At 38.3% G+C, this 15,240-nt stretch overlaps 1 protein-coding gene and 1 long non-coding RNA gene across 5 annotated transcripts in view; one reads left to right on the forward strand and one right to left on the reverse strand.

Moving 5' to 3' along the window:
* LOC141957607 (uncharacterized) overlaps window positions 1–6,275 on the forward strand; it is a 31,478-nt gene extending 25,203 nt beyond the window's left edge. The window contains exon 4 of the long non-coding RNA XR_012633130.1: window positions 5,936–6,275. This is a non-coding gene — a long non-coding RNA (uncharacterized LOC141957607). The remainder of the gene's footprint in view (window positions 1–5,935) is intronic.
* The window catches only part of GABBR2 (gamma-aminobutyric acid type B receptor subunit 2), a 483,193-nt gene that overhangs the window by 66,498 nt on the left and 401,455 nt on the right, over window positions 1–15,240 (reverse strand). The window lies entirely within an intron of this gene.

Here is a 15,240-nt window from a genome sequence, read left to right on the forward strand (position 1 = left end):
GGAAGCACTTTATTGAAATTAACTTCCCCATACCTAGTAGTTAAAGCATACAGAAAAGAGAAGTTACGTTTAGAGCTTGTTCTGCTGTCTCCACAAATAACCTGTATTTTAAATATGTAACTCAACAGGACATGAAATCTGTAAGCACATCTCATGTAGGATTTTATCCTGTCGGCTGGGGAGGAAGAGAAAACTATGACAGCCACAGCAAATTGTCTAGAAGAGACCTTTCAGACTGAGCAGAAACAAGTCCACTTAACATGAATCTTACATCTAAATGATATTCAAATGACTCTGTAAAAAGCTCCAGAAATCTTACAAAAACATATGAGCCTTAAAAATATTTAGCTTCTTTATGCTACATTTTTAAAAAAGAATGGTAGAAGCAGAATCAACCCATTCTAGTGCATAGCCAGAGTTACACGAGGACGAGACACTCATGACTTTCTCTTGTCAGAACTTCCTATGACTGTAATTATTCCTTCCCAATGTCAACCTTGCTGTAGATATTTCCATACTTGTGACAAGGAGAGGAAAAGATATTCTCCTGTGGCTTTAGGGATCATTAGGTATAATCATGGCAAAGCTCCTTTATCAGAACAAATCCTGTTTAGCGTGACATTGTTGGAGGTCTCTTGAGATGGCTAAACCTTCGAGGTTTTCTCATGTAACTCTTACTGTGTCAATATTGTGCTTAAGTATGTTTCTCACATATTGCTAGACAGTTTTCCTTTAAAATAATGTATCATAGGTTCACAGGAATTCTAGTGGAAAGGGACCTCAGGGATCTGTCTCTAGTTTAATCCACTGCTCAAAGCAGGGTCAGCTATGAAATTAGATCCGGTTACTCATCCAGTTCAATCTTAAAATGGACAGAGACTGTACAGCTTTTCTGGGAAAGCTGTTTTAACGCAGGACTATGCTCACCGTGAAAAAGATTCTGTCTTTGTCATTTCAATTTGTGCCCATTGTTTCTCATTCTCCCCCTATGCACTTTCGAGAAGAAGCTCACCCCATCTTCTCAGTAACATCCTCGTAGGTATTAGAAGGCTGATGTTAAGCACCCTGAAGCTTCCTCTTCTTGAGGCTGAACGAGACCTATTGCTTCAGCCTCCCCTCTCGGGTCAAGTGCTCCAGTCACTACCATGTTGATGGCACTCTGCTGAACTTGCTTCAGTAACAAGCTTATGGATGTTTAGAATGTGGTAGTCCTTTGCTTCAATTCCTGTAATAGTACAGTTCTCTACAAGTCAAACAAATGGTATTCCAAATAAAATTGCAATTTTCTGAATCACCAGTGATATAGGAGGCATGCCAATTGAAATTGTATAATCACATACATTTTAGACTTTAACAGCGGGAATTTTAGGAGCACAAGCTGGCTCTGTCCTAGTTTCTTGTTTCATCAGACTTAAGATCACATGTGACCTAGCTCACAAAATAATGTTAATTTTTCAATCTCTGTTTAATGTGACATGGTGTTGACAGGTGGATGTACATGTTTGTAAAAGCAGCAACTCTGCTTGAATGCTCACAGCAAGTAGCTGAATCTGTAAGACAGAACTGCAACAAAAACTTCTGCACATAACAAACCAGGTGAAAAGTACAAAGCAGTTAAGGTTTACTCTGAAACATCTGCCATGGTTTATACTTTATCTCAGATAAGTATGTTAAAATGTCCAACATAAGAAATTATCTAATGCCAGCAAACACATTTTTTTGTTGTTTCATAGTGTTTACAGTGAAAATAGCAACAAGGTTATATAATAATTTTAAATATTATGAAAAGGATTCTCTATCAATATTTTTTTTTCTGAGAGGGTGGGATGTCTTGTTGAAAGATTTTATGGACAAAACAGCAGTTCGTGTACTAAGCAGAGGAACAACAGTTACTGTTACTCTGACATTCAGATGCCTCTGATAGAAAGTATGAGAATGCATTTTTAAAAACTAAGGAAAGAAATATGGGACGAAAAATATGAAAGAATTCTGTTGAAGGATCAATATTTTAAAAATGGAGAAATTTGAGGAGGCTGGATGTTAACTCTGGACTGACTTTTGTTCTACAAGTTGGGTGCTTAGCCTGTGCTTCCGAGGCTGTGAGCACCCTGCCAGGACGCTCATTCAGCCCACAGCTGCCCCTCTGTGCTCCTGAGACCAGCGAAGAAACAGACTGCAGGCAGAAAATGTACATTAGATCTTTATGATGAATGAGCAGCGAGGTCAGAGCAGCCAGACGTGTGCAATGTGATTGATGTGAGGATATGCAGTCCACCTGGCTCTTCAGGAAAGTGGGGGGCACGTTATGCAGGCTCAGACAAATGCAACTGTGCTGTGAAGAAGGGGATGAGGTGAGATGGGGAGAGGGTGTGGTAAGTAGCTCTCCAGACACCATGAGAAAGGTGGATTGCCCTGCAGAAGGATATAAATAAGAGGTTTTCCAACCTGTCTTCCAAGAAAAGAGATACATTATTTAGCACGTTGAACTCTCTCATAGCAGTTCTGCATTGCTAATTTAATTAATTACACAGAGGCGATAATTTAAAACAATAGAAAACAGAATCACTATACTTGCCATTGTTTCCTGCAAAGAGATAAAACTTCCCAGATATTTCTCAGGCTAAAGGATTTTCAAAATTCTGAAAGAAGCTTCTGTTTGTCTTCAAGACTAGGAAATTGGAAAATTCAATGCCTGAATTTCCAACTCTCTCTTTAAACTCTGATATAGGTGGAGCACTTTTTGAATGCTCTTTTTGAAATGTCAGTAGGAATATGAGTACTTAATAAAATGTATCTCACTTAGAAATAAGGCTGTGAGGTTTTTTTAAACTTAGCTGAATCAAACAAGATTTAAATTAAACATCCACATTTGATGTGGATCATATAGATTTTTCCCACTTTTTCTCTTATGGTGCCTAAAAAAGGGCATTTTCTGTTAAAAAAACCCCACATTTCATTTGCCCTGAGAGAAAACCCTGTTTCAGAAGCTTGTGAAAAGAACAATGCTGAATAAAACCTGGACTCACAAAACCAAGAAGAAAGGGTGGGTTCATTCAACCATTCAGGGAGTTATAGCTCAGGAGCTCCAAGTTCAGATGTCTCCTTTGCTTGAGGGGATCTGAATTCCCAGTTCCTACCTCCCTAGAAAGTGACTTGCCCTGCTGCTATAATGGGCTGTGTGCTTTGCATTTCACTTGTTGATGCTCTTTCACTGTATTAATAGATACTAACTCATATGAATGCTGATGCATATACTGCCTAACCAGCAAATGCCCCAACCACATGGCTGGATAATCAATCTCAGACTGCTCTCATTTTTTTGTGTAATTATGTCAGTATTTAATAAACAATGAAACAACCTCAATGGGGAAGAGTGAGGAAACCCTTGTTTAGAATGTCATATAATCTGGTTATCGGTACCTCCTCCTCAGCCTACATCCAGCCTTCAGTCTTGCAGAAGGTGGATTTTAACAGAACTGGATAATCAAGTCCCTTCCAGTCTGTCACAGTGCTCAAACCCCAGAGCCAGCAGGCAGAGACATACTAATTCCCCTTCTCTAGCTCAAGCATCCATCTGGCTGAAGCATTTTGTTTTCACATGAAACTATTTGGTGAACTGGGTCTACATCTGCAAGATATTTCAGAGCAAGTGAATTTGCTCTTCAAAGTGATTCCTTTATTTGCTACAACACTTTGTCCAGCTCTAACAATAAGCTTCATTAGTGAATACTGTTTGGCAAAGAATAACTACAATTGCATGCCTAAAAAACTAAACGCAAAAACAAAAAGAAGAAAAAACAGCATAAAAAATTAGGAGGCCGGGAAGACTTTGCAAACCGAAATCCTAAGAATAATAACCAAAGGAACACTGTAAACAAGAGTATTTTAGGTTCTGTACGTGAACAGAGCAACACACTGCTGCTCGCACCCACCAGGTGGCTCTCCGCTCTGGAGCACCACAGATTGTAAAAATCCCTTTTCGTAGGAGAAAGGGGTTTGTGCGTATCCAAAATTACTAAGATTTGCTTTGGAATCTAAATATCCACCTCAGCTGCTGAACAGATGCTCAGCCTAGGAGATGGTGCAAAAGCCTCATGCTAAATTCTTCTGTCTATTTTAAGACTCTTGTTTTTGAACTATTGCTCTGGATCTGGAAGGATTGTAACTCCCTGCTTTACTCAACTCCATATCCCACAGTATATACAAACGGGATGTATGTATGAGTTTGCTGGATGCCTGTCTACTGTGAAAAATAATAACAGCTAAAGTCTTGTGCATCACTAGTATCCCAATTAAAAAATCATGTGATCTGACCTTTAAACTGTGCTTTTGCTAGATGGCTGAAATTTGTATTTATTTTGAAATCTTTTCTATCTCTACCCATGCTTAAGCTGTTTCTGAAATAAAGTTCCCATTCCTTAACCATGGAATATATTGCCACTTTATTATGGTGGCAGGCATTTATAAGATGTTGTTTTCTTCCCCACCCTGCATACCTGAGATAACAACGATCATCAAAGTCATCACACTAAACTGAGATGTCATTACTGGGTTAGAGTCTGAAAAGGATGCAACAGAGAAAATCATCTTTATGTGGGCCCAAATCCTGCTTTAATTGAAGGGCAGAGCAGAAAGACTCCTGTTTCACTAACTTTAAACGACCTTGGTCTTCTTTGAAATTTTAGAGGAAGACACAGTTCTGAACTCTAAGCACTTCATTTTTCCATACCTCACAGCATTACATCATCTTTTCCCTTCTACCTGTTTAATAACAAGGTTTTAACATTGAGAAACAAGCCTTGTTTGAGAGCAACAGCAGTGGAGACACAGTTATGTTTGTTTTCTTTCTCATCCTAATTTTTCTTCTTGTATCGATTCTTCATAATGCTGGCACCCAGACAAAGAAAGAGCACTGTGCAGCCTGGCATTGCTTCTTTGTGGGGTTATCGCATAGTCCTCACTTCAATCCTTACAAAGCAGCTGCTCGTAATGTAAAATGTTATCACCAAAGCAAGCTAACAAAAAAAGATTAATTTACCGAGAAACCAAAACTATTCTTACAAAAATAGGAATATTTACTGATATTATAGGATTGCTGTGAAATAAGCTAAAGTGGTGAGTATGTGAGGAGATAATCCCTGAACCAGCTCACAAGTGCTGCTCTTTTTTTTCTCAAAATTTGAACCCAGTTTTCATAATCCAAGGAAACCTAAATTCATCATCTAGGTATAATGTGTTATATATACATCTTTGTATTTTTTTTTTTTTTTAAGTAAGAAGATTCCTAAATTTAATGCTAAAATGAGCAGCACAAACTGCCTGCAGCTGAAGACCAGGTTCTGGTTTGCCCACTTCTGTGGTTAAAGTCTCATTAACTTCCTATATTTTACTGGTTGCATCATCAAGAATCATCATTCTGGCACGCTGATGCTGCACACAAGGAAGTGGAAAGTACATAGACAATCTCCTGGGGAACCAACACGATTGCACTCTTCTCCACTCAAGGATGCTAAGAGAGACAATGTGGCCATGGCAACAGCACAGGGATGGATGGGGCCTGCCTCCTAGGAAATGCAAGAAATCCCTCTGCCAAATAGCACATATGTCGCAGATGGTGGTAGCATGGGCGACCCAAGGATGCTTTCTGCCAGCAGCAGGTGTGTTTCCACACATACACCCGAGCCCACTCTATGGAATTACAGTTGACAGGATTTTAAAGAAATATAAGAATTCTCTCCCAATACTCTGTTCTACCTTAATGTGCAAGAGCCAAAGCAAAATGTAGTATTTAAAAGCTTCATTTATGTCCCTAGTGTATCCCTACTTTAATCTTAGTTTACGTATTTTTAAAATATATATGGTATTGACTTCAAAAGTGCTTAAACAGAAGTTTAAATATATTTCTTTTTTTCTTTTTTTTTCTTTTTTTTTTTAGTGAGAAGGCTACATATGTCCTAAAGGATAATTAAGAGGACAATTAACAAAGCAGCAGTCCCATATTTTTTAAAATATGCAATGAAGAACAGACTTTGTAATGTCAGGAATGAGTTCACTTCCAATTTCAAAGAAGTATGGCCATGACAGATATGTTAATCATGAGAAGTATCCTGTTGAAATTAATAGGAAAAAGAAACCATTTTGAATAAAGGCAAAATTTTTCAGAAGAGATAAGAAAGCCAAGAAAACCCTCAAAACCATGAAGCTTATGATAACATCATGAGAACTGCAAGGCAGTAGGCTGATCTTTCTTATTTTCTATGAATAAAATCCAGTTGGATTTATAGATGCATATGTAACCATCTTTAATATTTCCTGGTATTATTTCTGAAGACAGAATATTATTTGCTTTCTGCTTTTTTAGTGTTTTTAAATTTGTGATATGGATTAACTAACATAGTTTTTGCATTCATTCTTCTTGTTGCTTTGCATTGCCATGAGGAAAAACAGAATAAGAAAAAACTTTCTGCAATTCTAATTGTTACCAACTCAACAGCCCATGGGGTTCATGTTCACAAAAAACTCCGGATGTGGGTCAAGTTCAGACTTGCCTCTTTTTTGCCTTGAGGCACTTTTCTGCAAGGCTAATTCTATAGGGCAGAAGCACACAACATTATACTCTAACAGACAGCTATTCTTAGTACTTTAAGACATATTTTTTCTAACAACGAAGGCATTAAAATTTGTAGAATAATTGTGCTATATAGCAAAGATTAGACTGATACCCTGAATTTGCAGAAATGGCATTTTTTTTCATGACTGCACCTGTCTTCTGTCCTTGATAGCAACATCTTATTTATTTATTTATTTATTTATTTATTTTAGAGATTCTGGAGTGCCTGAAACACAGTCCCAGTGTTTTTCATGTAAAACAATTCCAGCAGCAGCCTGATGTGGAAGTTCTTACAACCAGGTCAAACACAAAGAACGCAATATTTTAACAGTGGGAAAGGCTAATCATGTAGGAAGATAATCATGTTTGTAGCGTAAGCAATATTAGGCAGCCAACGTTAGAGCAAATTACCACAAAGAATGAAAAATGCTGGATTTTGAGCACTTATCAAGAGCTTTTTCCAATCCCTGCTGCTCTGGGAGATGCTCTTATGAAAAACAGAACTGGGGAATTTCACATCTCCAGCCAACAGAGGAGTATCAGAGAGGCTGATATCTGTCAATAAACCTGATATTTACAGCAGAACAAAACATGATGAAAACCGAGATACAGATGTGTCTGAATTACCCTTGGTATCCCAAACAAGGAGATAGAGTGGAGCCCTCCTAACAGACAGGACTTGCCTGCTGATCCAGGAAGATAAGCATTTCAAAAGAGGCTATCAAAAGCCACTCATGAGCAGTCTTTTCTTCCAAAGCAATTTTCCTTGAGGATACAGGAAATCAAGTGTTCATTGATAATGTTTACTTTGTAAAGGAGTCATATGGGCCGGATTATCAGATCTGCTTCACTTATTTTTCACAATTCAAGCAGTAGCAGGAGAGACACATTTTGCCAGCTAGGGATTCTTTTGGTACAAGACAGTTCATTATCATCACAAATACAGTAGTATATCCCACCATTTCTAGCAAGGGCTGTAGTTTTCTTGCACTCTTCTTAGTCTGGCAGACAACTCCTTTAGGCCAGTTGTTAACTATCAGTCTTCAGAATAGCACTAAATTCTGCATACTCCATAACCCATGCAGAACCATCCCCAGAATCAGGAAACAGGCAGTCTCAGCCATGATCATCACGAATGTGAAAACAAGCTTGTTACAAAAAATCATTTTGTTTTATTAAAAAAACAGATATTTTAATTTTATGCTAATTCAGAACAAATGCAAATGCCAAAATATCTTAATTTTTTCACGACATTTTTTCCCACAGCCTCAATAGAGATCCACAACAGTGCCTTGCTTAATAAAGCTGTATAATGCTTCCCCTTGAATTACAAAGATTATTTTTTTTTTTGGTTTGCATCAAGAGTAAAACACAGAGGTTATAGAAAAACACAGAACTTGTGTGAGTGATCTATATCTTAATTATGGATTTTAAAAATAATTTAAATTTGGAATTTGGATTTGTCCCCTCCAAGTGTCTGACATTATGTAACTGTTTTGGTCATAATAAATAGTTGACTGGATGTCATTCACATTTTTAGTGCTATTGAAAATAATTTTCAGACACCTCTGATTGTATTCTTGAAAAAATTATGCTGTCACCAAGACCAATTATGAGTGACTGTTTCTTTTTCCTGTCATTCTGATTATATTCACTGTTTCCCTTTAGTTTTCTCTCCTTGCTGGATGGAAAGATGAAAATTACCCATGCTCTCAATTAATTTTCTCAGTCTGCAAATTAAACTTCCTGAAAACTGTTCCTTTAAAAATGAATTTATTGCTTCTGCAACTGCAATCAGTCTGCACCCAGATAATCTCATCTTCACTCTCTCACACAAATATCTACTAGTCCCAGATGGTTCCACTTTATTATGCTCAACTATTGCATTAGGATAGTCATGCAGAAATGGGTGAGTTCAGAATAAGCAGGCATTTTTTTTGGAAATCTGATCCCCAATACAAAACAGGAGAGTGATGTTTGGAAGATATTGTCTGACTATGTGGAGCTTCACTAGCATTTATGTGATGCTAAAAGTTAGAGTCTGCTTATTGTTGAGATGGAAAAGGGTAAGTAACATTTGACTAGCAAGATCACTGAACTGAACAAAGCCTCAATGTTGCTTACCTGTAAACTTTGTGTATGATACTAAAAATAAAAAATATTTTGCATTTTTATACAAAGGATTGGAAAATGCCTAAATCACAATGTATTTGGAAATGGTTCCCAGGGGAATTTGCTCCATCACCTCCACAGGGATTAAGGTGTGATTGACTGGCCTGTAGTTCCCTGGATCCTTCTGCTTGCCCTTATTTGATGTAGCAGTGACCTTTGGTTTTTCAGTCCTCTGGAAGATCCCCAGCCACCATGATCTTCCAAAGATAATCAAGAGTGGCCTCACAATAACATCAACCAGCTCCCTTAGTCCTCAGGGATGCATTTAGTTGGGTCCCATGTATTTGTATACGGCTACTTGGTTTAATGTTCCCTAACATCATCCTCCTAACAGGGTAAAAACTTCATTGCTCCAGACCTTCCCAATGGTCTCAGGAGCCTGCAGTTCCTCAGAGCAAATTTTATGAGTAAAGTCTGAGGTGAAGAAGGCACTGGATACTTCGACCTTTTCCATGCCCTTTGTCACCAGGTCCCCTGTCACATTCAGTGTCAGACCCTCATTTTCCCTAATCTCCCTTTTGCTGTTGATGGACCTGTAAAAGTCCTTCATGTTTTCCCTTCTGTCTCTCTAAAGATTCAACTGCAGATGGGCTTTAGCCTGCCTAACGCTGTTCCTGCATGCTCAGAGTGTGTCTCTATATTCCTCTGTTTTCACCTGTCCCAGCTTTTACCTCTTGTACAATTCCTTTTTAGGTCTGAGTTGAGTCAGGAGCTCCTCATTCATCAGTGCAGGCCTCCTGCTGCTTTGACTTGATTTCTTTCACATTGGCATGGCTTACTGTTATGCTTGAAGGAGGTGATACCTGAAAATCAGCCAGCTCTCATGGTCTCCATGACCATCAGGCTCTCTGTGACCATCCTGTGGGATCCTTCCAAGCAGATCCTTCAACAGGCCAAAGTCTGCTATCCTGTGATCCAGAGTTGTGCTCCTCCAATTTGTGACGTTTTCTTCTCTCAGGATTGGAGTCTTTACCACCTTTTGGTCACTGCAGCCAAGACTGCTTCCAACTTTCATATCCCAAACCCTTCCTAGTTTGCAAGCATCCAATCCAATGGAGCATTAGCCGTTGTTGGATCACCAGTCACCACTGCTAGGAAGTTCTCATCAATACATTCCATCTATCCCCAGGATTGCTTGTTTAATGCTGTGTTGCCATCTAGCACATATTAGGTCTCCCATGAGAACCAGGGCTTTTGAAAGTGAGGCTTCTTCCCCTTGTCTGAAGATACCCACATCTTCCTGATCAGAGAGTTTGTAGCAGACGTCTGCCACAACATGATCTACCCTGTAATGCTAACCCACAAACTGTTGACTGGCTTATCATTTGTCCCAGGACAAGGCTTCATGAATTCCTGATAGGCTCTCACAAAAAAACAAATGCCCCCACTATCTTCCTCACCCGTCCTTGCTAATGTGTGTGTCCGTCCATGCAGCATGATGGTTGTGGGAGGCTTCCCACTGCATCTGTACAAGATCGTAGTCCTGCAACTGCACACGTGCTTTTGATTCCACCTTGTTTTGTCCCATGTTACATTCATGCATTAGTGTAAAGGCATTTCAGAGAGGTGCTCCAGTCTGTTGATTTCTCAGAAAGTATGAAAGATCCCCCCCATGATGCTATCCTCTTGGCACTTCCCTGTTTGTGTGCATGTGCTTGAAGTGGGCCTCCTTCACCCTGCTTTGTCATTCTTAAGCTCTATCTTGTCTATCATACCCTTTGCACTTTTCTGTCAATGCAGCCCACCTCTTCCTCAACGGACTGTGGGTCACCATCTCCCTTCATCCTCTCATCCCTAGCTTCAAGCTCTCCTCAGCAGGCTTTGCTGCCAGTCTATTGGCAGAGATGCTTTTGCCTGAATCCACCTAAGAGCTATTTTCTAGAATTCACCTAAGTACTAATTTCAGACATTTGCATTACTAAGTAGAAATCACGCAAAGCTAGGCTGAAAGAAACCTCTGAGACAGAATGAAGTATACCCAGATCACTCTTGATTACACATTCATCTAACATGTCCTCAGAAATCTCCAGTGAAGGAGACTGCACAGTTAGCATGTTCCAGCACAATCTGTCCTTACACTTACTTTTTCTTAGCATCTAACTTAACTCTCTCTTGGGTAAATTCAGCTAACTACCTTTGTCCTATCCGCAGCTGATAGGAGGAAATTCAGGCTTCTTATCATTATAATAATCTTAATATTTCACTTTATGACAAGCTTTCTCATATTTGTGTAGTTTAAAACAAAGAAGGCACAACAAATCAGCAAATTCTCAAATTTCCCTCACAAGCCATTTTCTAAACCTCTCATACCTCTTCTGACTTTCCTCTGGACTCTGAGCAATTTGTTTACCTTTTCCTGAAATCCAAGCATGTGACATAATGCTCTAGTTAAAATGTCATATCTAAAAAAAATACCTCCTATCTCCCGTGCTTTACATGCAAACACTGCAATTCATCTGCTCCTTTTTTTTACAGCAGTATTAAACTGTAGTTTCATATTTAGATTGTGATCCAACCCTGCCTCTTTGTATGATATTATCACATTTATTACAGATTTTCTGTTTGGTTATTTAATTCTTCCTTAGTAACTGTAGCACTTCTTTCATGTTCATTGAATGTAATTTTATTGATTTCAGACCACTTCTTCAAGCTACCATGACTTCAGAATTTTAATTCTGTCCTCCAAAATACTCCCTCCTTACCAGTGGAAAAAAAAAAAATCCCAACTTTTTGATGAGCATTTTCTGCTCATTAATGAAACTGGAACAAAGCACAGGAAAAGTCTGTAAAGCATGTTATATAAAACATCTTCCCAAATTGACAGTGAACTGTTATAACCCCTTTTTAGTACATTTCTGCAACAAGTAGGTGCACCCACCAGATGGCAATTTCATCCAGAACATTTCCCTAAGTTCCTTATGAGAATGTAACTGGTAGTGTTTCAAAAGCCTTATTAAAGTCCAAATATATCACATCCACTGCTTCCTTTGTATCTATTAGGCCAGTTATACTGCCTAAAAGGAAAACTGATTGATTTGACTTGATTCATTCTTGATGAGTTGCTGTTGGCTGTTTCATATCACTTTGTTATTTTATTATCGATGCGCTTATAAATGGATTATTTAATATTTATTAATATTTAATAAACAAAAATTAGAATTTGTTCTGGTAACTTTTTGGCTATTGAAGGCAGGGTGACTGTTCTACAATTTATATTCTATCATCGGCAATATTTTACAAAAATATGATCATTTTGAATGTAGTCAAAGCATTCCTGAATGCTCAAGTTCAAAGTCAACAATTTATGATGTAATTGCAAACATTACACATGGTTTTAACTAAATTAAAAATTCTAACAATAACTTGTGTATCTTTGTCCCTGTTTTTGTATTTGTGTTTTGCCTTTTGCTTCTACTATTGCAACTGTGCCTGCTCCAAGCCTGTTTCTTTGCTCTGTAAGAAAAAGTAGTGAGGACTCTACAGAGACATTTCTGATTTCCTTCTCTGAAGCAGGCCACAAATCCCTTTTCTTACACTCCTTCAAAGTCCTCAGGAAGATCTTCCTTCATGATCCTTATGCAGAGTTAGCAAAACAAAAGTAGTTTGCTAAGGGCTTGTCTGCTAACTCTTAACAGCGATTAGTAAAACAAAACTATGGATTGCATGTTTTATCCCTTCTTTGCCAATTGTCTTTGCACATCACAAGTGTTCAAGAATTCAAACCAGCTCACTGGACAGTGCAGCCTGACAGGTCTAAACAAGAAATTCAGTGGGATCTATGTACATCAATACCCTTATAGATCCGCTTTTACCTCCAAACTTTTTCTTCATATTCAGCCTGACTAAATAAACATAGAGCAAGGAGTCTGTAAGTTTTGAGGGACAAAGTTTTAATTAGCTCATAGTACAATGCCGTGCAGCAAAGGATTGTGAATAATAATAAACTAGAAAGTGCTTCAGGCTTGAGACAATATTGCTTACAACTGTTACTCTTACAAAAACCTTCTGTAACAAAACACTAAAGTTGCGGTAAAAAATCTTGATGCTTTTAAAAAGAGCCATTAGCCCATTATGTTGTGAACTGTCTGGTCTTAACCAGTATTTGGAACAGTGTCTCCTCACTGTGTGACTCCCAGGACTACTCTGGATGGAGTAAGGAAGACAAAGAGTTTCCTGTGGTACACAGTCCTACAGCTTCATCTTGTTTGAAGCTGCTGGACTAGTAGAACATATTATTCAATACTTGGATGAACTTAGCACTCAAGCGCTACACAGTTAACCAAGACAGAGATAACATCAACCCCATTTATATTAGCGATTTATTTTAAACAAGAGGAACTCCTTTTTGTAACACAGGGCCTTCTTTTGGTTGGCCAGGCTGCTTCTGCACCCTAATGCAGAGTTGAGTCCACTCCCCCATGCTGCTTCTTCTCCACTTCAGGATTTGCTACAGTAAAGTCACTGTAATACACTTTTCAGAAAGAGCTTGCCTGTGATGCCTGAGATGTGGAAACCTGTTTACATGCAAGGATGAGAAGGAGTTCAGCCCATTACACTGCTACCCTCAGCACCACTGTACTGGCCTCCAGTGAGCTCCTGGGTGGAAGTGAAAGGAACAGTTTAAGCCTATAAAGCCCTTAATAGTCTGACAAGGATCTAAATAATAAAGGCAAAATCCAGTACTGAAATAATTATTTGGTACTGCAGCCTCTAGGACTACCAGAGAAGGAGAATCTCTGCAGAAGACGTGACAGGCAGCTAGCATTTTACCCTAAGAGATCTCCAGTTTTACTCTTCTCACCCATGCCATTTGTTAACTTCTAGCATGTTATAACAACCATTATTCCTCTTCTTGTATTTCAGAGGAAAAGGCAAGATCAGAGAAGGTGGGGAATAATTGATGTAAATATACAATGGAGGACAGAATTATGTATTACAACATATACAGTCAGAACACAGATATATGTGGACACCTATAACTATTATAGGGAATCCAGATGTTCATGCTTTCCCATCCCAACATCTGTGAAAACTATCTATCCAAATTTACAGATAAAAAAGTGCCAAAGTTAATCCAAACCATATTGAAACGAGTTAAATCACATTAATGCCAGTTTACAAGCATTTCCTCAGTCATGTTTCTCTCTTCAGATCTCTCAGACAAGTGATATAAAGACAAGACAGTTGATCAAAGTAAAATTTAACCGCCTGTGGCTGAGATTAGGGAAAAAAAGTAACAATTGCTAAATGAGAGAAGACACTTGTTAACAGACACACAAAAAATGTAGGTCTGTATTTGAAAAACTGTGGACTTCACAAGTTGGGGGAAGGCTCGCATGACATTAACCGTGTGCTGCTTGGCACTCAAGGGGACAGAAAAGCTGCAACAATTAAGTATTCAAAAGGCTTTTTTGGTAATTTTAATTTAAAGTTTCAGCTGCTGTTCTAATCATTCTTGTTAGTGGACAGGAGCTCCTATAAAACAGACTGACAAGAAACTGGCTTGTTTTCAATACTCTTTACATTCCTGTCAAAACTGAAGTGGGATAACTCCATTTGTCAGTCATTTTGCATTTTCTTAGCCCTTTCTTTTCTGTTTCTGCTTTTGCTATTTACAGAAAAAAAAAAAAAAAAAAAGGATCACAGAGAAAATATTTCTTCTCCTTCATAACTGCACACTCATTCTCACCAAAATCTGCAATTTTGAAATTCATGCAGTTTCCACAGAGGACAATATAATCTCATATATAATTCCTCTAATGTATTTCAAAGTGTGTTTACCATTTGCTGATGCTATCAATTGTCACTCCACAGGGAATTGCAGGCTTTCCAATACAGATCACTCCTGAAGTTGTTTTTGCATGGAAAAGTAGTGTGAGCTGTTTCTGATTTCTCAGAGTTTAGCACTGACCTCCATTCTCAAAAGAAGAAACAAGTCTCGATACTTCCATCAATCCCCTAAATAAACGGTTACATCATATAAACATACTTATGAATAGAAGACAATTTCTTCATGCTTATTTTAAGGCAAATGTCTGCAAAGATTGACTCAGGTTTGCCAGATTCATGTATCTTTGCATACCATGTAATCCAGAACAACTATACTGTGTTTCACAGACCATATTAACACGAATAGACCAATTTTATGAATCCAAATACACCCTGGAAAAATACACACCCCATCAGTATTAGAAGAAATGCTCTCCTCTCCACCAGATCAGTGTTTCTCTGTCTCTAAGATGCCAAAAAGAGGATATCAACAATGAGACAGATGGAATTAGAGAAGTTTAAAATTAATATGTTGCCTTGAGATAATTAGTACCGATACTTGTCACTTCTTTCTGACCTCTACCCCATGTTTTTGTTATTGATTTTCTTTTTTAATGTTTACACCTGATACGCTAACTTTGACAGAAACATGGATCCTCTTCTGCTTGGAATACAGTCCCCTGCAATGC

Source organism: Athene noctua, chromosome 2 (assembly GCF_965140245.1).
Source record: "Athene noctua chromosome 2, bAthNoc1.hap1.1, whole genome shotgun sequence".
Classification (NCBI taxonomy): Eukaryota; Metazoa; Chordata; class Aves; order Strigiformes; family Strigidae; genus Athene; species Athene noctua.